Below are 17,396 nucleotides of genomic sequence, written 5' to 3' on the forward strand. Positions count from 1 at the left end.
TCTAACTTTTATGGGGAGAAATATTAGATTAAGAGCAGACCTCTCCACAGAGACCTGGCAGGCCAGAAAGGGCTCGCAGGATATATTCAGGGTCCTAAATGAGAAGAACATGTAGCCAAGAATACTTTATCCAGGAAGGCTCTCATTCAGAATAGAAGGAAAGATAAAGAACTTCCAAGAAATAGACAGGAACTGGAAGAATTTGTGAACACCAAACCAGCTCTGCAAGAAATTTTAAGAGGGACTCTTAAAATTCCTCTTTAAGAGGAAGTCCAATGGAACAATCCACAAAAACAGGGACGGAATAGGTATCATGATGACGCTAAACTCATATCTTTAAATAGTAACTCTGAACGTGAATGGGCTTAATGACCCCATAAAAAGGCACAGGGTTTCAGACGGGATAAAGAAGCAGAACCCATCTATTTACAGTCTACAAGAGACTGATTTTAGACAGGACAACTCCAGCCTGAAAATAAAAGGTTGGAGAACCATTTACCATTCAAATGGTCCTCAAAAGAAAGCAGAAGTAGCCGTCCTTATATCAGATAAACTAAAGTTTATCCCGAAGACTGAAGTGAGAGATGAAGAGTGACGCTTTTTCACACTTACAGGATCTATCCAAGATGAGGACTTAACAATCATCAATATATATGCCCCGAATGTTGGAGCTGCCAAATATATCAATCAATTAATAAACAAGGTTAAGACATACTTAGAAAATAATACACTTATACTTGGTGAATTCAATGTAGTGCTTTCTACAATTGATAGGTATCCTAAGCACAGCATCCCCAAAGAGACAAGAGCTTCAAATGACAACTTGACAGATGGATTTCACAGATATCTACAGAACTTGACATCCAAACGCAACTGAATACATATTCTTTTCAGTTGCACATGGAACTATCTCCAGAATAGACCTCATACTGAGTCACAAATCAGGTCTTAACCAATACCAAAAGATTGGGATCGTCCTCTGCATATTTGCAGGCCATAATGCTTTGAAATTAGAACTAAATCAGAAGAAGAAATTTGGAAGGATTTCAAACACGTGGAGGTTAAGGAGCATCCTGCTAAAGGATAAAGGGTCAACCAGGAAATTAAGGAGAATTAAAAAGATTCATGGAAACTAATGAGAATGAAGATACAACCATTCAAAATCTTTGGTATACCACAAAAGCAGTCCTGAGGGAGAAATACATCGCAGTACAAGTATCCATCCAAAAACTCGAAAGAACTCAAATACAAAAGCTAATCTTACACCTAAAGCAGCTAGAGAAAAACAACAAATAGATCCTACACCCAGCAGAAGAAGACAGTTAATAAAGATTCGAGCAGAACTCAATGAAATAGAGACCAGAAGAACTGTGGAACAGATAAAAAAAAAAAAAAACAGGAGTTGGTGGTTGAAAGAATTAATAAGATAGATAAACTATTAGCCAGCCTTATTAAAAAGAAGACAGAGAAGATTCAAACTAATACAATCATGAACGAGAAAGGAGAGATCACTACAAAAACAAGGAAATACAAACGATTTTAAAAACATATTATGAGCAGCTATTCGCCAATAAATTAGGCAATCTAGAAGAAATGGATGCATTCGTAGAAAGCCAAAAACTACCAAAACTGGATCAGGAAGAAATAGAAAACCTGAACAGGTCAATAACCAGGGAGGAAATTCAAGCAGTCATCAACAACTTGCCAAGACACAAAAGTCCAGGGCCAGATGGCTTCCCAGGGGAATTCTATCAAATGTGCAAAGAAGAAACCATACCATTCTACTAAAGCTGTTTGGAAAGATAGAAAGAGATGGAATACTTCCAAACCCGTTCTATGAAGCCAGCATCACCGTAATTCCAAAACCAGACAAAAACCCCACCAAAAAGGAGAACTATAGACCAATATACCTGATGAACATGGACGCAAAAATTCTCAACAAGATACTAGGCAATACGATCCAACAATACATTGAGAAGATTATTCACCATGACCAAGTAGGATTTATCCCCGGGATGCAAGGCTCCTTCAACACTTGTAAAACAATCACTGATTCATCATGTCAGCAAGAGAAAAAACAAGAACCATATGATCTCCTCAATAGATGCAGAGAAAGCATTTGACAAAATACAGCATGCATTCCTGATCAAAACTCTTCAGAGTGTAGGGATAGAGGGAACATTCTGCAGCATCTTAAAAGCCATCTACGAAAAGCCCACAGAAAATATCATTCTCAATGGGGAAGCACTGGGAGCCTTTCCCCTAAGATCAGGAACAAGACAGGGATATGCACTCTCAACACTGCTATTCAACATAGTACTAGAAGTCCTAGCCTCAACAATAAGACAACAACAACAAAAAAAATAAAAGGCATTCAAACAGACAAAGAAGTCAAACTCTCCCTCTTCACCGATGACATGATACTCTACTTAGAAAACCCAAAAGACTCCACCCCAAGATTGCTAGAACCCATACAGCAATTTGGCAGTGTGGCAGGATACAAAATCAATGCCCAGAACTCAGTGGCCTTTGTATACACTAACAATGAGACGAACGAAAGACAAATAAAGGAGTCAATCCCATTGCCACTTGCACCAAAAGCAATTAGATATCTAGGAATAAAGCTAACCAAAGAGGTAAAGGATCTATACCCTAAAAACTATAGAATACGTCTGAAAGAAAGTGAGGAAGACACAAAGCGATGGAAAATATTCCATGCTCATGTATTGGAAAAATTAATATTGTGAAAATGTCGTTACCCAGGGCAATTTACACGTTTAATGCAATCCCTATCAAAATACCATGGACTTTCTTCAGAGAGTTGGAACAAATTATTTTAAGATTTGTGTGGAATCAGAAAAGACCCTGAATAGCCAGGGGTATATTAAAAAGAAAACCATAGGCCATGCCCATGCTGGGGGCATCACAATGCCAGATTTCAGGTTGTACCACAAAGCTGTGGTCATCAAGACAGTGTGGTACTGGCACAAAAACATACACCTAGATCCATGGAACAGAATTGAGAATCCAGAAGTCGACCCACAACTTTATGGCCAACTAATATTCGATAAAGGAGGAAAGACTATCCACTGGAAGAAAGACAGTCTCTTCAATAAATGGTGCTGGGAAAATTGGACATCCACATGCAGAAGAATGAAACTAGACCACTCTCTTGCACCATACACAAAGATAAACTCAAAATGGAAGATAAACTCAAAATGGATGAAAGATCTTAATATGAGACAAGATTCCATGCAAATCCTAGAGGAGAACACAGGCAACACCCTTTTTGAACTTGGCCACAGTAACTTCTTATAAGATTCATCCATGTAGGCAAGAGAAACAAAAGCAAAAATGAACTATTGGGACTTCATCAAGATAAGAAGCTTTTGCACAGCAAAGGATACAGTCAACAAAACTCAAAGACAACCTACAGAATGGGAGAAGATATTTGCAAATGACTTATCAGATAAAGGGCTAGTATCCAAGGCCTATAAAGAACTTATTAAACTGAACAGCAATGAAACAAACAAACCAATCACGAAATGGGCAAAAGATATGAACAGAAATCTCACAGAGGAAGACATAGACATGGCCAACAAGCACATGAGAAAATGCTCCTCATCACTGGCCATCAGGGAAATACAAATCAAAACCACAATGAGACACCACCTCACACCAGTGACAATGGGGAAAATTAACAATGCAGGAAACCACAAATGTTGGAAAGGATGTGGGGAAAGGGGAACCCTCCTGCACTGTTGGTGGGAATGTGAACTGGTGCAGCCACTTTGGAAAACTGTGTGGAGGTTCCTCAAAGAGTAAAAAATAGACTTGCCCTACGACCTATCAATTGCACTGCTGGGGATTTACGCCAAAGATACAGATGCAATGAAATGCCGGGACACCTGCACCCTGATGTTTCTAGCCGCAATGTCCACAATAGCCAACCTGTGGAAGGAGCCTTGGTGTCCATCGAAAGATGAATGGAGAAAGAAGATGTGGTCTATGTATACAATGGAATATTACTCAGGCATTAGAAACTACAAATACCCGCCATTTGCTTCGACGTGGATGGAACTGGAGGGTATTATGCTGAGTGAAATAAGTCAATCAGAGAAGGACAAACATTATATGTTCTCATTCATTTGGGGAATATAAAAAATATTGAAAGGGAATAAAGGGGAAAGGAGAAAAAATGAGTGGGAAATATCAGAAAGGGAGACAGTACATAAGAGACTCTGTGAAACAAAGTAGGGGTGGTGGAAGGGGAGGTGGGTGGGGGAGGGAGCGGGTGACTGTGTGATGGGTACTGAGGCGGGCACTTGATGGGATGAGCACTGGGTGTTATGCTATATGTAGGGAAATTGAACACCAATAAAAAATAAATTAAAAAAATAAATTCTAGTTAGTAAACATCCAGTGTAAAAGTTTCTGGAGTATTATTTAGTGATTCATCTCTTAGGTACAACACCGTAGGGTAAGTAGCCTTTAATAATTTTTTTAAAATTTTTATTTATTTATGATAGTCACAGAGAGAGAGAGAGAGAGAGAGAGGCAGAGACACAGGCAGAGGGAGAAGCAGGCTCCATGCACCGGGAGCCCGATGTGGGACTCGATCCCGGGTCTCCAGGATGCGCCCTGGGCCAAAGGCAGGCACCAAACCGCTGCGCCACCCAGGGATCCCCACCTTTAATAATTTTTAAGAATTATTTTATTTATTTATTTATTCATGAAAGACACAGAGAGAGCAAGGCAGAGACACAGGCAGAGGGAGAAGCAGGATCCAGGCAGGGAGCTCCATATGGGACTCAATCCTGAGACCACAGATCATGACCGAGCCAGGGTCAGGCGCTCAACTATTAAGCTCGCCAGGCATCCCTTAATTATTATTTAAATTGAAGAATGGTTGACATAGTATTATATTATTTTCAGGTGTAAAATATAGTGATTTGACTTTTTTTTAAAGGTCTTATTTATTTTAGATAGAGAGAGAACACAAGCAAGGGAAGGGACAGAGGGAGAAGTCCACTCTCCATTGAGCTAGAAACCTGACACAGGGCTAGATCCCAGTACCCTGGGATCATGACCTATGCCTAAAGGCAGACATTTAACTGACTGAGCCACCCAGGTGCCCTGTGATTCAACATTTATATACAGGAGATGGCGGAAGAGTAGGTTATCCAAGTCCTGAAAACCTATGAACTCGGCCTGAGATTTAAAGAGAGAACAGCTAGAATGCTACAGTGAGAAGAGTTCGTGCTTCTATCAAGGTAGGAGGACAGGAAAAACATTATAAATAAAAAGCCATCCAATGGGGAGGGGCGCTCATGAGGAACCAGGCTAAGGCCTGGTGGCGAGTGCCTCTGGGGCAGGAAAGCCCAGTCTCAGAGAAGCAGGAACTTTACCAATATTCCCGGATGGAAAGGCGATGCCAGGGAACTAAGGCAGGATCTCAGGAGGGGTAGTGGAACCCACAGGTTCCCAGGGTCACTGAAAGAAAAAGTGCGCCCCAGGGGAGAGCACACCACACACCCAGGGCCAAGCTCCCTAAAGGGATGGAGCACGCACCTGGCAGCCCTCGGGAGCAGCTTAGGCAGCAGGTCAGGCAGCGGCCTTGCACAGAGGGGGCTGTATGGCCCCGGGAGCACAATTCCAGTGGCACAGGCCCCATTGCCCAGGGTGCCAGGGGACACAGCCCAGGATACTGCACTCCCTTTGGGACAGATGGGAGCTGGGAGGCTCAGAACAGCGAGGACACTCCTAATGCAGGGTGCCCTCCAGCTGTGCAGATCAGCGCCCCCAAACCCCGGAGCATCCAGGCCCGGCCCCTGAGGACTGGGAAACTACAGTAATTACTGCTGGAGCTGACTCTAGGGCTGGAGAGTTGGCCACCAACACTATTGTTCCTCCTGGTGTCACCTTGTGCCTAGGACTGAGCAGGGCCTAGTAGTACAGGGGCCTCAAGTGGTAAACAACTCCCACTGAGCCGTGCACCTGGCAGGGGGCAGGGTAGCTCCCCCAGGAAACACACCTGAGAATCAGCACAGCAGGCCCCTCCCAAAGAAGACCAGCTGGAAGGACAGGGGAAAAGCAAGTCCTTGACCAAGCAGTGTTGGAGAGCTCCAGGGGAAGTTGAGGGACTTACAGTATATAGAATCGGGGGATACCCATCCTTGTTTTTTTGTTTTTGTTTTTGTTTTCTTTCATTTCTCATTTTTGTTTTGTTTTTGTTTTTATTCTTTGTTGGATTCTTTCCCTCTTTTTTTCTCTTTCTTTTTCCTTCCTACTTCGAGTACAACTAGATTTTAGCCATTCTGCACTGAGCAAAATGAATAGAAACAAGAACTCACCACAAAACAAAGAATCAGAACAGTACCCTCTCCCACAGAGTTACAGAATTTGGATTACAATTGGATTTCAGAAAGCCAATTCAGAAGCACAATTATAAAGCTACTGGTGGCTCTGTAAAAAAGCATAAAAGATTCAAAGCCTTCATGACTACAGAATTTAGAGCTAATCAGGCTGAAATTAAAAATCAATTACATGAGATGCAATCCAAACTAGAGGTCCTAACGATGAGAGTTAATAAGGTAGAAGAAAGAGTGAGTGACATAGATGACAAGTTGATGGCAAGGAAAGCAGCTGAGGAAAAAAAAGAGAAAAATAGTTAAAAGATCATAAGGAAAGCTCAAGGGAAAAAATGAGAGACTCAGAAGGAAAATCTACATTTAACTGGGGCTCCAGTGGGTGCCAAAAGGGACAGAGGACCAGAATGTGTATTTGAACAAATCATAGCTGAGAAATTCCCTAACTTCCCTGATCATAGGGAGGGAACCAGGCATTCAGATCCAGGAGATAGACCCCCTTAAAATCAAAAAAACACTTTCAACACGGACACATTTAATAGTGAAACTTGCAAATTCCAAAGATAAAGAGAAGATCCTTAAAGTAGCAAGAGATAAGAGATCCTTAACTTTATGAGGAGAACTATCAGGTTAACAACAGACCTCTCTACAGAGACCTGGCAGGCCAGGAAGGGCTGGCAGGATATATTCAGGTTCCTAAAGGAGAAAACCATGCAGCCTGAATACTCTATCCAACAAGATTCTCATTAAGAATAGAAGGAGTTATAAAGAGCTTCCAAGATAGGCAGAAACTGAAAGACTACTCGACCAACAAACCAGCTCTGAAAGAAATATTAAGGGGGACCCTGTAAAAGAGGAAGTCCAAAGAAAAAACGCAAAAACAGGGACTGAATAGGTACTATGATGACACTAAATTCATATCTGTCAATAGAAACTGTGAGTGTGAATGGGCTTAATGATCCCATCCAAAGATGAAGGGTTTCAGACTGGATAAAAAAGCAAAACCAATCTATTTGATGTCTACAAGAGACTCATTTAGACCTAGAACCACCACAGCCTGAAAATAAAAGGCTGGAGATCCATTTACCATTCAAATGGTCCTCAAAAGAAAGCAGAAATAGCAATCCTCATGTCAGATAAATTAAAGTTTATCCCAGAGACTGTAGAAAGAGATGAAGAGGGATACTCTATCATATTAAAGGATCTATCCAACAAGAGGACATAACAATCATGAATATTTATGCCCCTAATGTAGGAGCTGCCAAGTAGATCAATAAATTAATAACCAAAGTTAAGACATACTTAGATAATAACACACTAATCCTGGGAGACTTCAACATGGTGCTGTGTGTAAATGACAGATATTCTAACCACAACATCTCAAAAGAAACAAGACCTTTAAATGATACACTGGACCAGATGGATTTCACAGATATTTACAGAACTTTACATCCAAATACAACTGAATACACATTCTTCTCAAGTGAACATGGAACTTTCTTCAGATTAGACCACATACTGTGTCACAAATCAGGTCTTAACCCATAACAAAAGACTAGGATTGTTCCCTGCATATTTTCAGACCATAATGCTTTGAAACTAGAACTAAATCACAACAAGATGTTTGGAAGAAATTCAAACACATGGAGATTAAAAAGCATCCTGCTAAAAGATGAAAGGACCAACCAGGAAATTAGAGTAGAATTTAAAAGATTCACGGAAACTAATGAAAATGAAGATACAACCATTCAAAATCTTAGAGATACAGCAAATGCAATCCTGAGAGGGAAATACATCGCAATACAAGCATCCCTCAAAAACTGGAGAAAACTCAAATACACCAGCTAACCTTGCACCTAAAAAAAACAGAAGAAAGAACAGCAAACAAAACCTACACCCAGCAGAAGAAGATAGTTAATAATGATTTGAGCAGAACTCAATGAAATAAAGAACAGAAGAACTGTGGAACAGATCAACAAAACCAGGAGTTGGTTCTTTGAAAGAATTAGTAAGATAGATAAACCATTAGTCAGACTCTAAAAAAAAAAAAAAAAAAAAAGAAGATCAAATTAATAAAATCATGAATGAAAAAGAAGAGATCACCACCAATACGAAGGGAATACAAATGACTGTAAAAACATATTATGAGCAGTTATATGGCAATATATTAGGCAATCTAGAAGCAATGGATGCATTTCTGGAAAACCACAAATTACCAAAACTGGAACAGGAAGAAATAGAAAACCTGAACAGGACAATAACCAGGGAGGAAATTGAAGCAGTCATCAAAAACCTCCCAAAACACAAAGTCCAGGGCCAGATAGCTTCCCTGGGGAATTCTATCAAACGTTTAAAGGAGAAACCATACCTATTCTAGTAAAGCTGCTCTGAAAGATAAAAGGAGATAAAAATACTTCCAAACTCATTTTATGAGGCCAGCGTCCCCTTAATTCCAAAACCAGACAAAGACCCCACCAGAAAGGAGAATTATAGACCAATATACCTGATTAACACAGAGGCAAAAATTCGCAACATGTTACTATCCAATACGGTCCAACAGTACATTAAGAAGATTATTCACCATGACCAATTTGGATTTATCCCTGGAATGCAAGGCTGGTTCAACACTTGTAAAGTAATCAATGTGATAGATCATATCAACAAGAGAAAAAACAAGAACCATATGATCCTCTCAATAGATGCAGGGAAAGCATCTGACAAAATACAGCATCCATTCCTGATCAAAACTCTCCAGAGTGTAGGGATAGAGGGAACATTCTGCAGCATCTTAAAAGCCATCTACAAAAGCACACAGCAAATATCATTCTCAATGGAGAAACACTGGGAGCCTTTCCCCTAAGATCAGGAACAAGACAGGGATGTCCACTCTCACCACTGCTATTCAACATAGTACTGGAAATCCTAGCCTCAGCAATCAGACAACAAAAAGACATTAAAGGCATTCAAATTGGCAAAGAAGAAGTCAAACCCCCGCTCTTCGCCGATGACATGATACTGTTCATGGAAAACCCAAAATCCCCACCCCAAGATTGCTAGAACTCATACAGCAATTCAGCAGGATACAAAATCATGCCCAGAAATCAGTGGCATTTCTATATACTAACAATGAGACTGAAGAAAGAGAAATTAAGGAGTCAGTCCCATTCACAATTGCACCCAAAGCATAAGATATATAGGAATAAACCTACCAAAGAGGTAAAGGATCTATACCCTAAAAAATACAGAACACTTCTGAAAGAAATTGAGGAAGACACAAAGAGATGGAAAAATATTCCATGCTCATGGATTGGAAGAATTAATATTGTGAAAATGTCAATGCTACCCAGGGCAATTTACACATTTAATGCAATCCTTATCAAAATACTATGGATTTTCTTCAGAGAATTGGAACAAATAATCTTAAGATTCGTGTGGAATCAGAAAAGACCCCGAGTAGCCAGGAAAATATTGAAAAAAAATCAGAGCTGGGGGTTTCACACGGCAGATTTCAGACTGTACTACAATGCTGTTAGCATCAAGACAGTGTGGTACTGTCACAGAAACAGACACATAGGTCAGTGGAACAGAATAGGGAATCCAGAATGGCCCCTCAACAATATGGTCTTCTAATATTTGACAAAGCAGGAAATACTATCCCTTGGAAAAAAGACAGTCTCTTCAATAAATGGTGCGGGGAAAATTGGACAGCGACATGCAGAAAAATGAAACTAGACCATTCTCTTACACCATACACAAAGATAAACTCAAAATGGATGAAAGATCTACATGTGAGACAAAAATCCATCAAAATCCTAGAGGAGAACACAGGCAACACCCTTTTTGAACTTGGCCAAAGCAATTTCTTGAAAGATATATCCATGAAGGCAAGAGAAAGAAAAGCAAAAATGAATTCTTGGGACTTCATCAAGATAAGAAGCTTTTGCACAGCAAAAGAAACGTTCAACAAAACTAAAAGACGACCTACACAATGGGAAAATATATTTGCAAATGACATATCAGATAAAGGGCTAGTATCCAAGATCTATAAAGAACTTATTAAACTGAACAGCAAAGAAACAAACAATCCAATCATGAAATGGACAAAAGACATGAACAGAAATTTCATAGAGGAAGACATAGACATGGCCAACGAGCACTTGAGAAAATGCTCCTCATCACTTGCCATCAGGGAAATACTAATCAAAACCACAAGGAGATACATCACACCAGTGAGAATGGTGAAATTTAAGACAGGAAGCAACAAATGTTGGAGAGGATGTCGAGAAAGGGGAACCCTCTTGCACTGTTGGTGGGAATGTGAACTGGTGCAGCCACTCTGGAAAACTTGTGGAGGTTCCTCAAAGAGTTAAAAATAGACCTGCTCTATGAGCCAGCAATTGCACTGCTGGGGATTTACCCCAAAGATACAGATGCAATGAAACGCCAGGACACCTGCACCCCGATGTTTCTAGCAGTAATGTCCACAATAGCCAAACTGTGGAAGGAGCCTCAGTGTTCATCAAAAGATGAATGGATAAAGAAGATGTAGTCTATGTATATATTGGAATATTACTCAGCCATTAGAAATGACAAATACCCACCATTTGCTTCGACATGGATGGACCTGGAGGGTATTATGCTGAGTGAAGCCAGTCAATCGGAGAAAGACAAACATTATATGGTCTCATTCATTTGGTGAATATAAAAGATAATGAAAGAGATTATAGGGGAAAGGAGAGAAAATGAGTGGGAAATATCAGAGAGAGAGACAGAACATGAGAGACTCCTAACTCTGGGAAACGAACAAGGGGTTGTAGAAAGGGAGTTGGGAGGGGTTTGGGGTGATTGGGTGATTGGCAGTGAGGGAGGCACTTGAGAGGATGAGCCCTGGGTGATATGGTGTATGTTGGCAAATTGAACTCCAATAGAAAAATAAGTATAAATGAATAAAAAGAAAAAAGAAGTTCCCAGGGGGAAAAAATGCTCACCAGGATAAGTGTAGTTATCATCTATCACTGCACAAAGTTATCACAGTATTATTGACTATAATCTCTATGCTGTACTTTTCATCCCTATGACTTATCTATCTTATAAGTGGAAGTTTGTACTCTTTACTACCTTCACCTATACTGTCTATTCCTTCTGCCATCCTTATTATGTGTTGACTGTTTCTCGCCATGTATTTCCGCAAGGCTTTCAGAATCAAGTGATTCCTGGCCAAGAAACAAAAGCAGAATCGTCCCATTCTCCAGTGGATTTGGAGGAAAACTGGTAATAAATTCAGGTACTACTGCAAGAGGAGGCACTGTAGAACCTCACCTCTGGGAACCAGCTTGACTTTAGCTGCATGAGTCCATGATTTTTACAATGACAAAATAGAAATAGAAGTTAAATAATTAAGTAAGGTATAGGGAAATAATGCCAGTAATTTATTAAATAATTAGGATTCATTTTTTATTCTAAAAATCAAAAAGGGTCTAATCAGGCAAACCAATGAAAAACCCAATCGCATTCAATTAATAAAAGGAAAATTGTTGGATTAAAATATAAATGTACTTTCTTTAAAGACTTCAAAAACAGTTATTTCCATTTAAATATATACTTTTTTCTAATACATTTTCCCAGCATTTGTTTTCAAGTCTAGAACTGAGGTTAAAAATGGATTTAAAATGCTATGGTATAAAATCCATTAAAAAGCAAGCTATGTTCATACATTTTATTAGATTGCCTAACTTAGGTTATTAGGAGAGTGCTGTGTTCTTCAGGAAAGTCTTAGGAAATTTCTATAATTATGTAGTATCCATTTTATCCTAGCAGGCTTTTTTTAAAATATCAGATGTTTAGACTGGGATATATGGTATGAGTTAAAATTGTATTTTTCCTATTCTTTACCAGATAATATGTTTTCAAATATATTTTTTGAGGCTGTACTAAATACAATCATTTCCTCAGTAAACACAGTGGCTGAATAGTTCAAAGAACAATTATTGTCACAACTTCTGGTCAATATGCACTGTGGGGTTCATCTACATGAAAATGTGATTAGTGAAAGACTGGAAATTCTGTGTGTTTTTTTTTTTAAACAAACTATTATGCAGTCAATTTGACCAAAAGTTAAGACTGGAATATTTCTTGTAATTATTACATATCCAGACATAGATGGAATTTCTTTGTTATGTTTAAATTTCCTATTGAATGGATACCTACAATTTTTTTGACATTTTCTATCAAAATATCTGGTATATTGGGCAGGCCGGGTGGCTCGGCGGTTTAGCGCTGCCTCTGGCTCAGGTCGTGATCCTGGAGACCCAGAATCGAGTCCCACATTGGGCACCCTGCATGGAGCCTGCTTCTCCCTCTGCCTGCGTCTCTACCTCTATCTCTCTCTGTGTCTTTCATGAATAAATAAATAAGATCTTAAAAAAGAAACAAAACACACAAAAAACAAAATATCTGGTATATTAGAGTAATTTTCCCGTCTAACCTAGCAAAGTGTAGAGGCTTCACCAAACCCTCCTTGGCATTTGATAACTTATTCCCATGTAATGATTTGGTCTAGAAAGGAGATGCCCATAATTTCTGTTCATTTGGCAGAGCAAAAGGACACAGAATGAAGGTCTCTAGCTCCTCCATTGAGCAGAGGTAAGGAATACATTTGGATATAGTCAATATATGTCTAATTCTAATAAATCTACTAGCACAATTAAAAAAATGCTTCATCTGTTTCTGAACACCATTAAGGGAGGGAAAAAATTAAACTAAGGTGTAAATCCTGCAATTTTTAAGGGCATATAGCTGCTCTTATAAAGAACCAGAATCTGGCCCTGAATTTTCTTTTAAGAGAAGGAAGGGATAGGAGAGCACATGCATGCAGGGTAGGTGAGGCAGAGAGAGAGAGAGAGAGAGAGAGAATCTTAAGCAGGCTTCATGTCCAGCATGGAGTCTGATACAGGGCTCAGTCCCACAACCCTGAGATTATGATGTGAGCTGAAATCAAGAGTTGGATACGTAACCGACTGAACTACCCAAGCACATGGAAAATTTGTTGCTTAAGTGAAAAAAACAGAGGAGGCGAGTCAAGATGGTGGAGGAGTACGGTCCCCAACTCATCTGGCCCCATCAACTTACCTAGATAACTTTCAAACCATTCTGAACACCTACGAATCTGACCTGAGATTTAAAGAGAGAATAGCCAGAATGCTACAGATAGAAGGGTTTTCTATTCTAACAAGGTAGGAAGGTGGAAAAAAATAAAATTAAAGAGAATCAAGTGGGGGAGGGGCACCCCAAGGAGTCAGGCTAAGGCCTGCGGCCAAAGCCTCTGGGACAGGAAAACCCAGCCCTGGAGAAACAATAGCTTTAAAAAAATCCGCACCAGATTCTTCCTGGACAGAAAAGTGCTCAGCAGGGAAATCAGGCAGAATTGCAGGAGAGTCAGCGAAGCCTCCACTTTGCCAGAGTCACTAATAAAGGACGTGTGCCCAAGGGAAGGTGCACCACGAACTGTGAGCCATTCTCAGTAAAGGACTAGAGCATGCATCCAGCAGGGCATCTGGAAGAAGCCAGTCAGTTAGGCTGGTGGCTCCAGACTGAGGTGTCTGCGCCCTGCTGCCTTCGGGAGCCACCAGCTGGGAGAGCGATTCCAGCAGCGCAGGACCCTGGATCCCAGGGTGCCCAAGCGGACATAGCCCACGACCCTGCACTCCTGCTGGGATAGACAGAAGCAGGGAAGGCACAGGACAGCGAGGACTCTCCTGCCACTGAGTGCCCCAAGCTGTGCAGATCAGTGCACCCACTCTGGCTCCAGAAGCATCTAAGCCAGTGTGGACTGGGAGACTGTATTAGTTACTAGTGGGGAGCTGACTACAGAGCTGGAAATCTGGCTGTGGCCATTGTTGTTTTTCCTCCTTGTTTCACCTTGTTCCTGGAGTGGTGGGGCTGCCAGGGAACAGAGGCCTCATGGGGTAAACAGCTCCCCCTGAGCTCGGCACCCAGCGGTGGGGGCATCTCCACCCAGGCACAAACACCTGAGAATCAGCACAGCAGGCCCTCCCCCAGAAGACCGGCTGGAAGAACGGGGGAAGAGCAGGTTCTTGACCCAGCAGTGCTGGAAAGCTCCAGGGGAAATCAAGGGATTTACAGTATACAGAACTAGAAGGTACGCCTCCTTCTTTTTTTTCTTTTTCCAGTACAACTCATGTTTATATCAGACTAAAAATTTCCAGTATTTTCTCTTTTCCCGTCTTAACTACAATATTTTACCACCTCTTCATTTTTGAGTTTCTTCCTTTTTGACATTCATATTTCTCCAGTTACATGTCTTAGATATATTTCCACCTCCAGATTCCCTTCAAAACACTCAACTTAATTTTGGGAGATATACAAGATATATTTTTTGTTGTTGTTGTTGTTTTGTGTTTTTCGTTTTCTCTGCCTCATTTTGTTCTACAATGGCAAAAGTTAATACCTTCTAAAACATGACCAGCATGCACCCAGGACCAAGTGGTATACCGTGCTGGTTCATTCTGTGAGATTATATTCACTCTTCATTCCCATTCTGCTGTCCTCTTTTATCTCATTTATGTATTAGTGGTCAATTGTGGGGCTCTATACAAGTATTTCTGGTTTATATAAATTTGGGACTGAGCAACTTCTACATACAGAACTTAATATACTGAGAACCAAGAGGATCACACTCTAGGACCCCTCAGGTAGACAACATTATCCCTCCACTACAACTTTGTCACCACGAACGTCTCCAGCCCCCCTCCCTTTTCTTCTCCTTTTTTTCTATTTTTTTCTCTTTAATTTTGCTTATTTCTCTTATTTTTTTTTCACTTTTCTTTTTTTTCTTCTTTGGGATTCCTGGCATTTTATTTTTTTACTACTTTGTTTTAAATTTTGTTTTTCACTTTAGTGGTGCTTTTGTTTTATTTCGTTCTGATCTTTGTTTTCAATTTCTGGTCTCTGGCCTCATCAAAATCATCTACAGTGAAATTTACTTAGGTTGTGGTTGATATTCTTGACTCAACCCACTCATACAGCCACTCTGCACTGAGCAAAATGACTAGAAGGAAAAACTCAATGCAAAAGAATCAGAAACAGTACTCTCTGTCACAGAGTTACAGAATTTAGATTATAATTCAAAGTCAGAAACCCAATTAGAAGCACAATTATAAAGCTACTGGTGGCTCTGGAAAAAAAAGCATAAGGGATTCAAGAGACTTCATGACTACAAAATTTAGATCTAATCAGGCTGAAATTAAAAATCAATTAAATGAGATGCAATCCAAACTGGAGATCCTAACGATGAAAGTTAATGAGGTAGAAGAAAGAGTGAGTGACATAGAAGACAAGTTGATGGCAAGGAAGGTAGCTGAGGAAAAAACAGAAAAACAATTAAAAGACCATGAGGAAAGGTTTATGGAAATAAATGATAGTCTCAGAAGGAAAAGTCTACATATAATTGGAGATTATAGAGAGAGCTGAGAGGGACAGAGGGACAGAAAAAGCATATTTGAGCAAATCATAGATTTGAACTTCCCTAATTTTGGGAGGAAAACAGGTATTCAGATCCAGGATATACAGAGGTCCCTCCAAAATCAACAAAAACCGTTCAACACCTCAACATTTAAAAGTGGAACTTGCAAATTTCAAAATTAAAGAGAAAATCCTTAAAGCACTGGGAGACAACAGATTTGTAACTTATATGGTGGAGAAATATTAGATTAATAGTAAACCTCTACACAGAGATCTACGAGGCAAGAAAGGGCTAGCAGGATATACTCAGGGTACTAAATGAGAAGAACATGCAGCAAAACATACTCTATCCAGCAAGGCTCACATTAACATTAGAAGGAGAGATAAAGGTCTTCCAAAATAGGCAGAAACTGGAAAAATATGTGACCACCAAACCAGCTCTGCAAGAAATATTAGGGAAGATTCTGTAAAAGAAATAGGAAGCCCAAAGGAAAAAATCCACAAAAACAGAGCCTGAATAGGTATTACAATGACACTAAATTCATAGCTTTCAATAGTAACTCTGAGCGTGAATGGGCTTAATGATCCCATAAAATGACACAGGGTTTCAGGCTGGATAAAAAAGCAAGACCCATCTATTTGCTGTCTACAAGAGACTCATTTTACACATAAGGACACCTACTGTCTAAAAATGAAAGGGTAGAGAACCATTTACCATTCAAATGATCCTCAGAAGAAAGCTGGGGTAGCAATCCTCATCTCAGGAACATTAAATTTTATCCCAAAGACTATAGTAAGAGATGAAGAAGGACACCATATCATATTTAAAGGATCTAACCAACAAGAGGACCTAACAATCATGATTATTTATGTCTCTAATGTGGGAGCTGCCAAGTATATCAATCAATTAATAACCAAAGTTAAGACATACTTAGATAATAATACACTAATACTGCGAGACTACAACATGGCGGTTTCTGCAAATGACAGATATTCTAACCACATCTCCAAAGAAACAAGAGCTTTATTTATTTTTTTTAATTTTTATTTATTTATGATAGTCACACACACACACACAGAGAGAGAGAGAGAGAGGCAGAGACATAGGCAGAGGGAGAAGCAGGCTCCATGCACCGGGAGCCCGACATGGGATTCGATCCCGGGTCTCCAGGATCGCACCCTGGGCCAAAGGCAGGCGCTAAACCACTATGCCACCCAGGGATCCCCCGAAACAAGAGCTTTAAATGATATACTAGACCATATGGATTTCACAGATAGATACAAAATATTGCATCCAAATGCAACTGAATATACATTCTTCTCAAGTGCACGTGGAGCTTTCTCCAGAGTCCACCACATGCTGGGTCACACATCAGGTCTCAACTGAACCCAAAAGACTGGGATTGCCCCTGCATATTTTCAGACCACAATGCTTTGAAACTAGAACTAAATCACAGGAAGAAATTTGGAAGAAACTCAAACACATGGAGGTTAAAGAGCATCCTGCTAAAAGATGAAAGGGTCAACCAGGACATTAGAGAAGAATTT

The 17,396-nt window shown here is 40.1% G+C and overlaps 1 protein-coding gene across 4 annotated transcripts in view; it reads right to left on the bottom strand.

The window, feature by feature from the left end:
* The window catches only part of SH3BGRL (SH3 domain binding glutamate rich protein like), a 339,550-nt gene that overhangs the window by 265,317 nt on the left and 56,837 nt on the right, over positions 1–17,396 (bottom strand). The window lies entirely within an intron of this gene.

This window comes from Canis lupus, chromosome X, assembly GCF_048164855.1.
Source record: "Canis lupus baileyi chromosome X, mCanLup2.hap1, whole genome shotgun sequence".
Taxonomy (NCBI): Eukaryota; Metazoa; Chordata; class Mammalia; order Carnivora; family Canidae; genus Canis; species Canis lupus.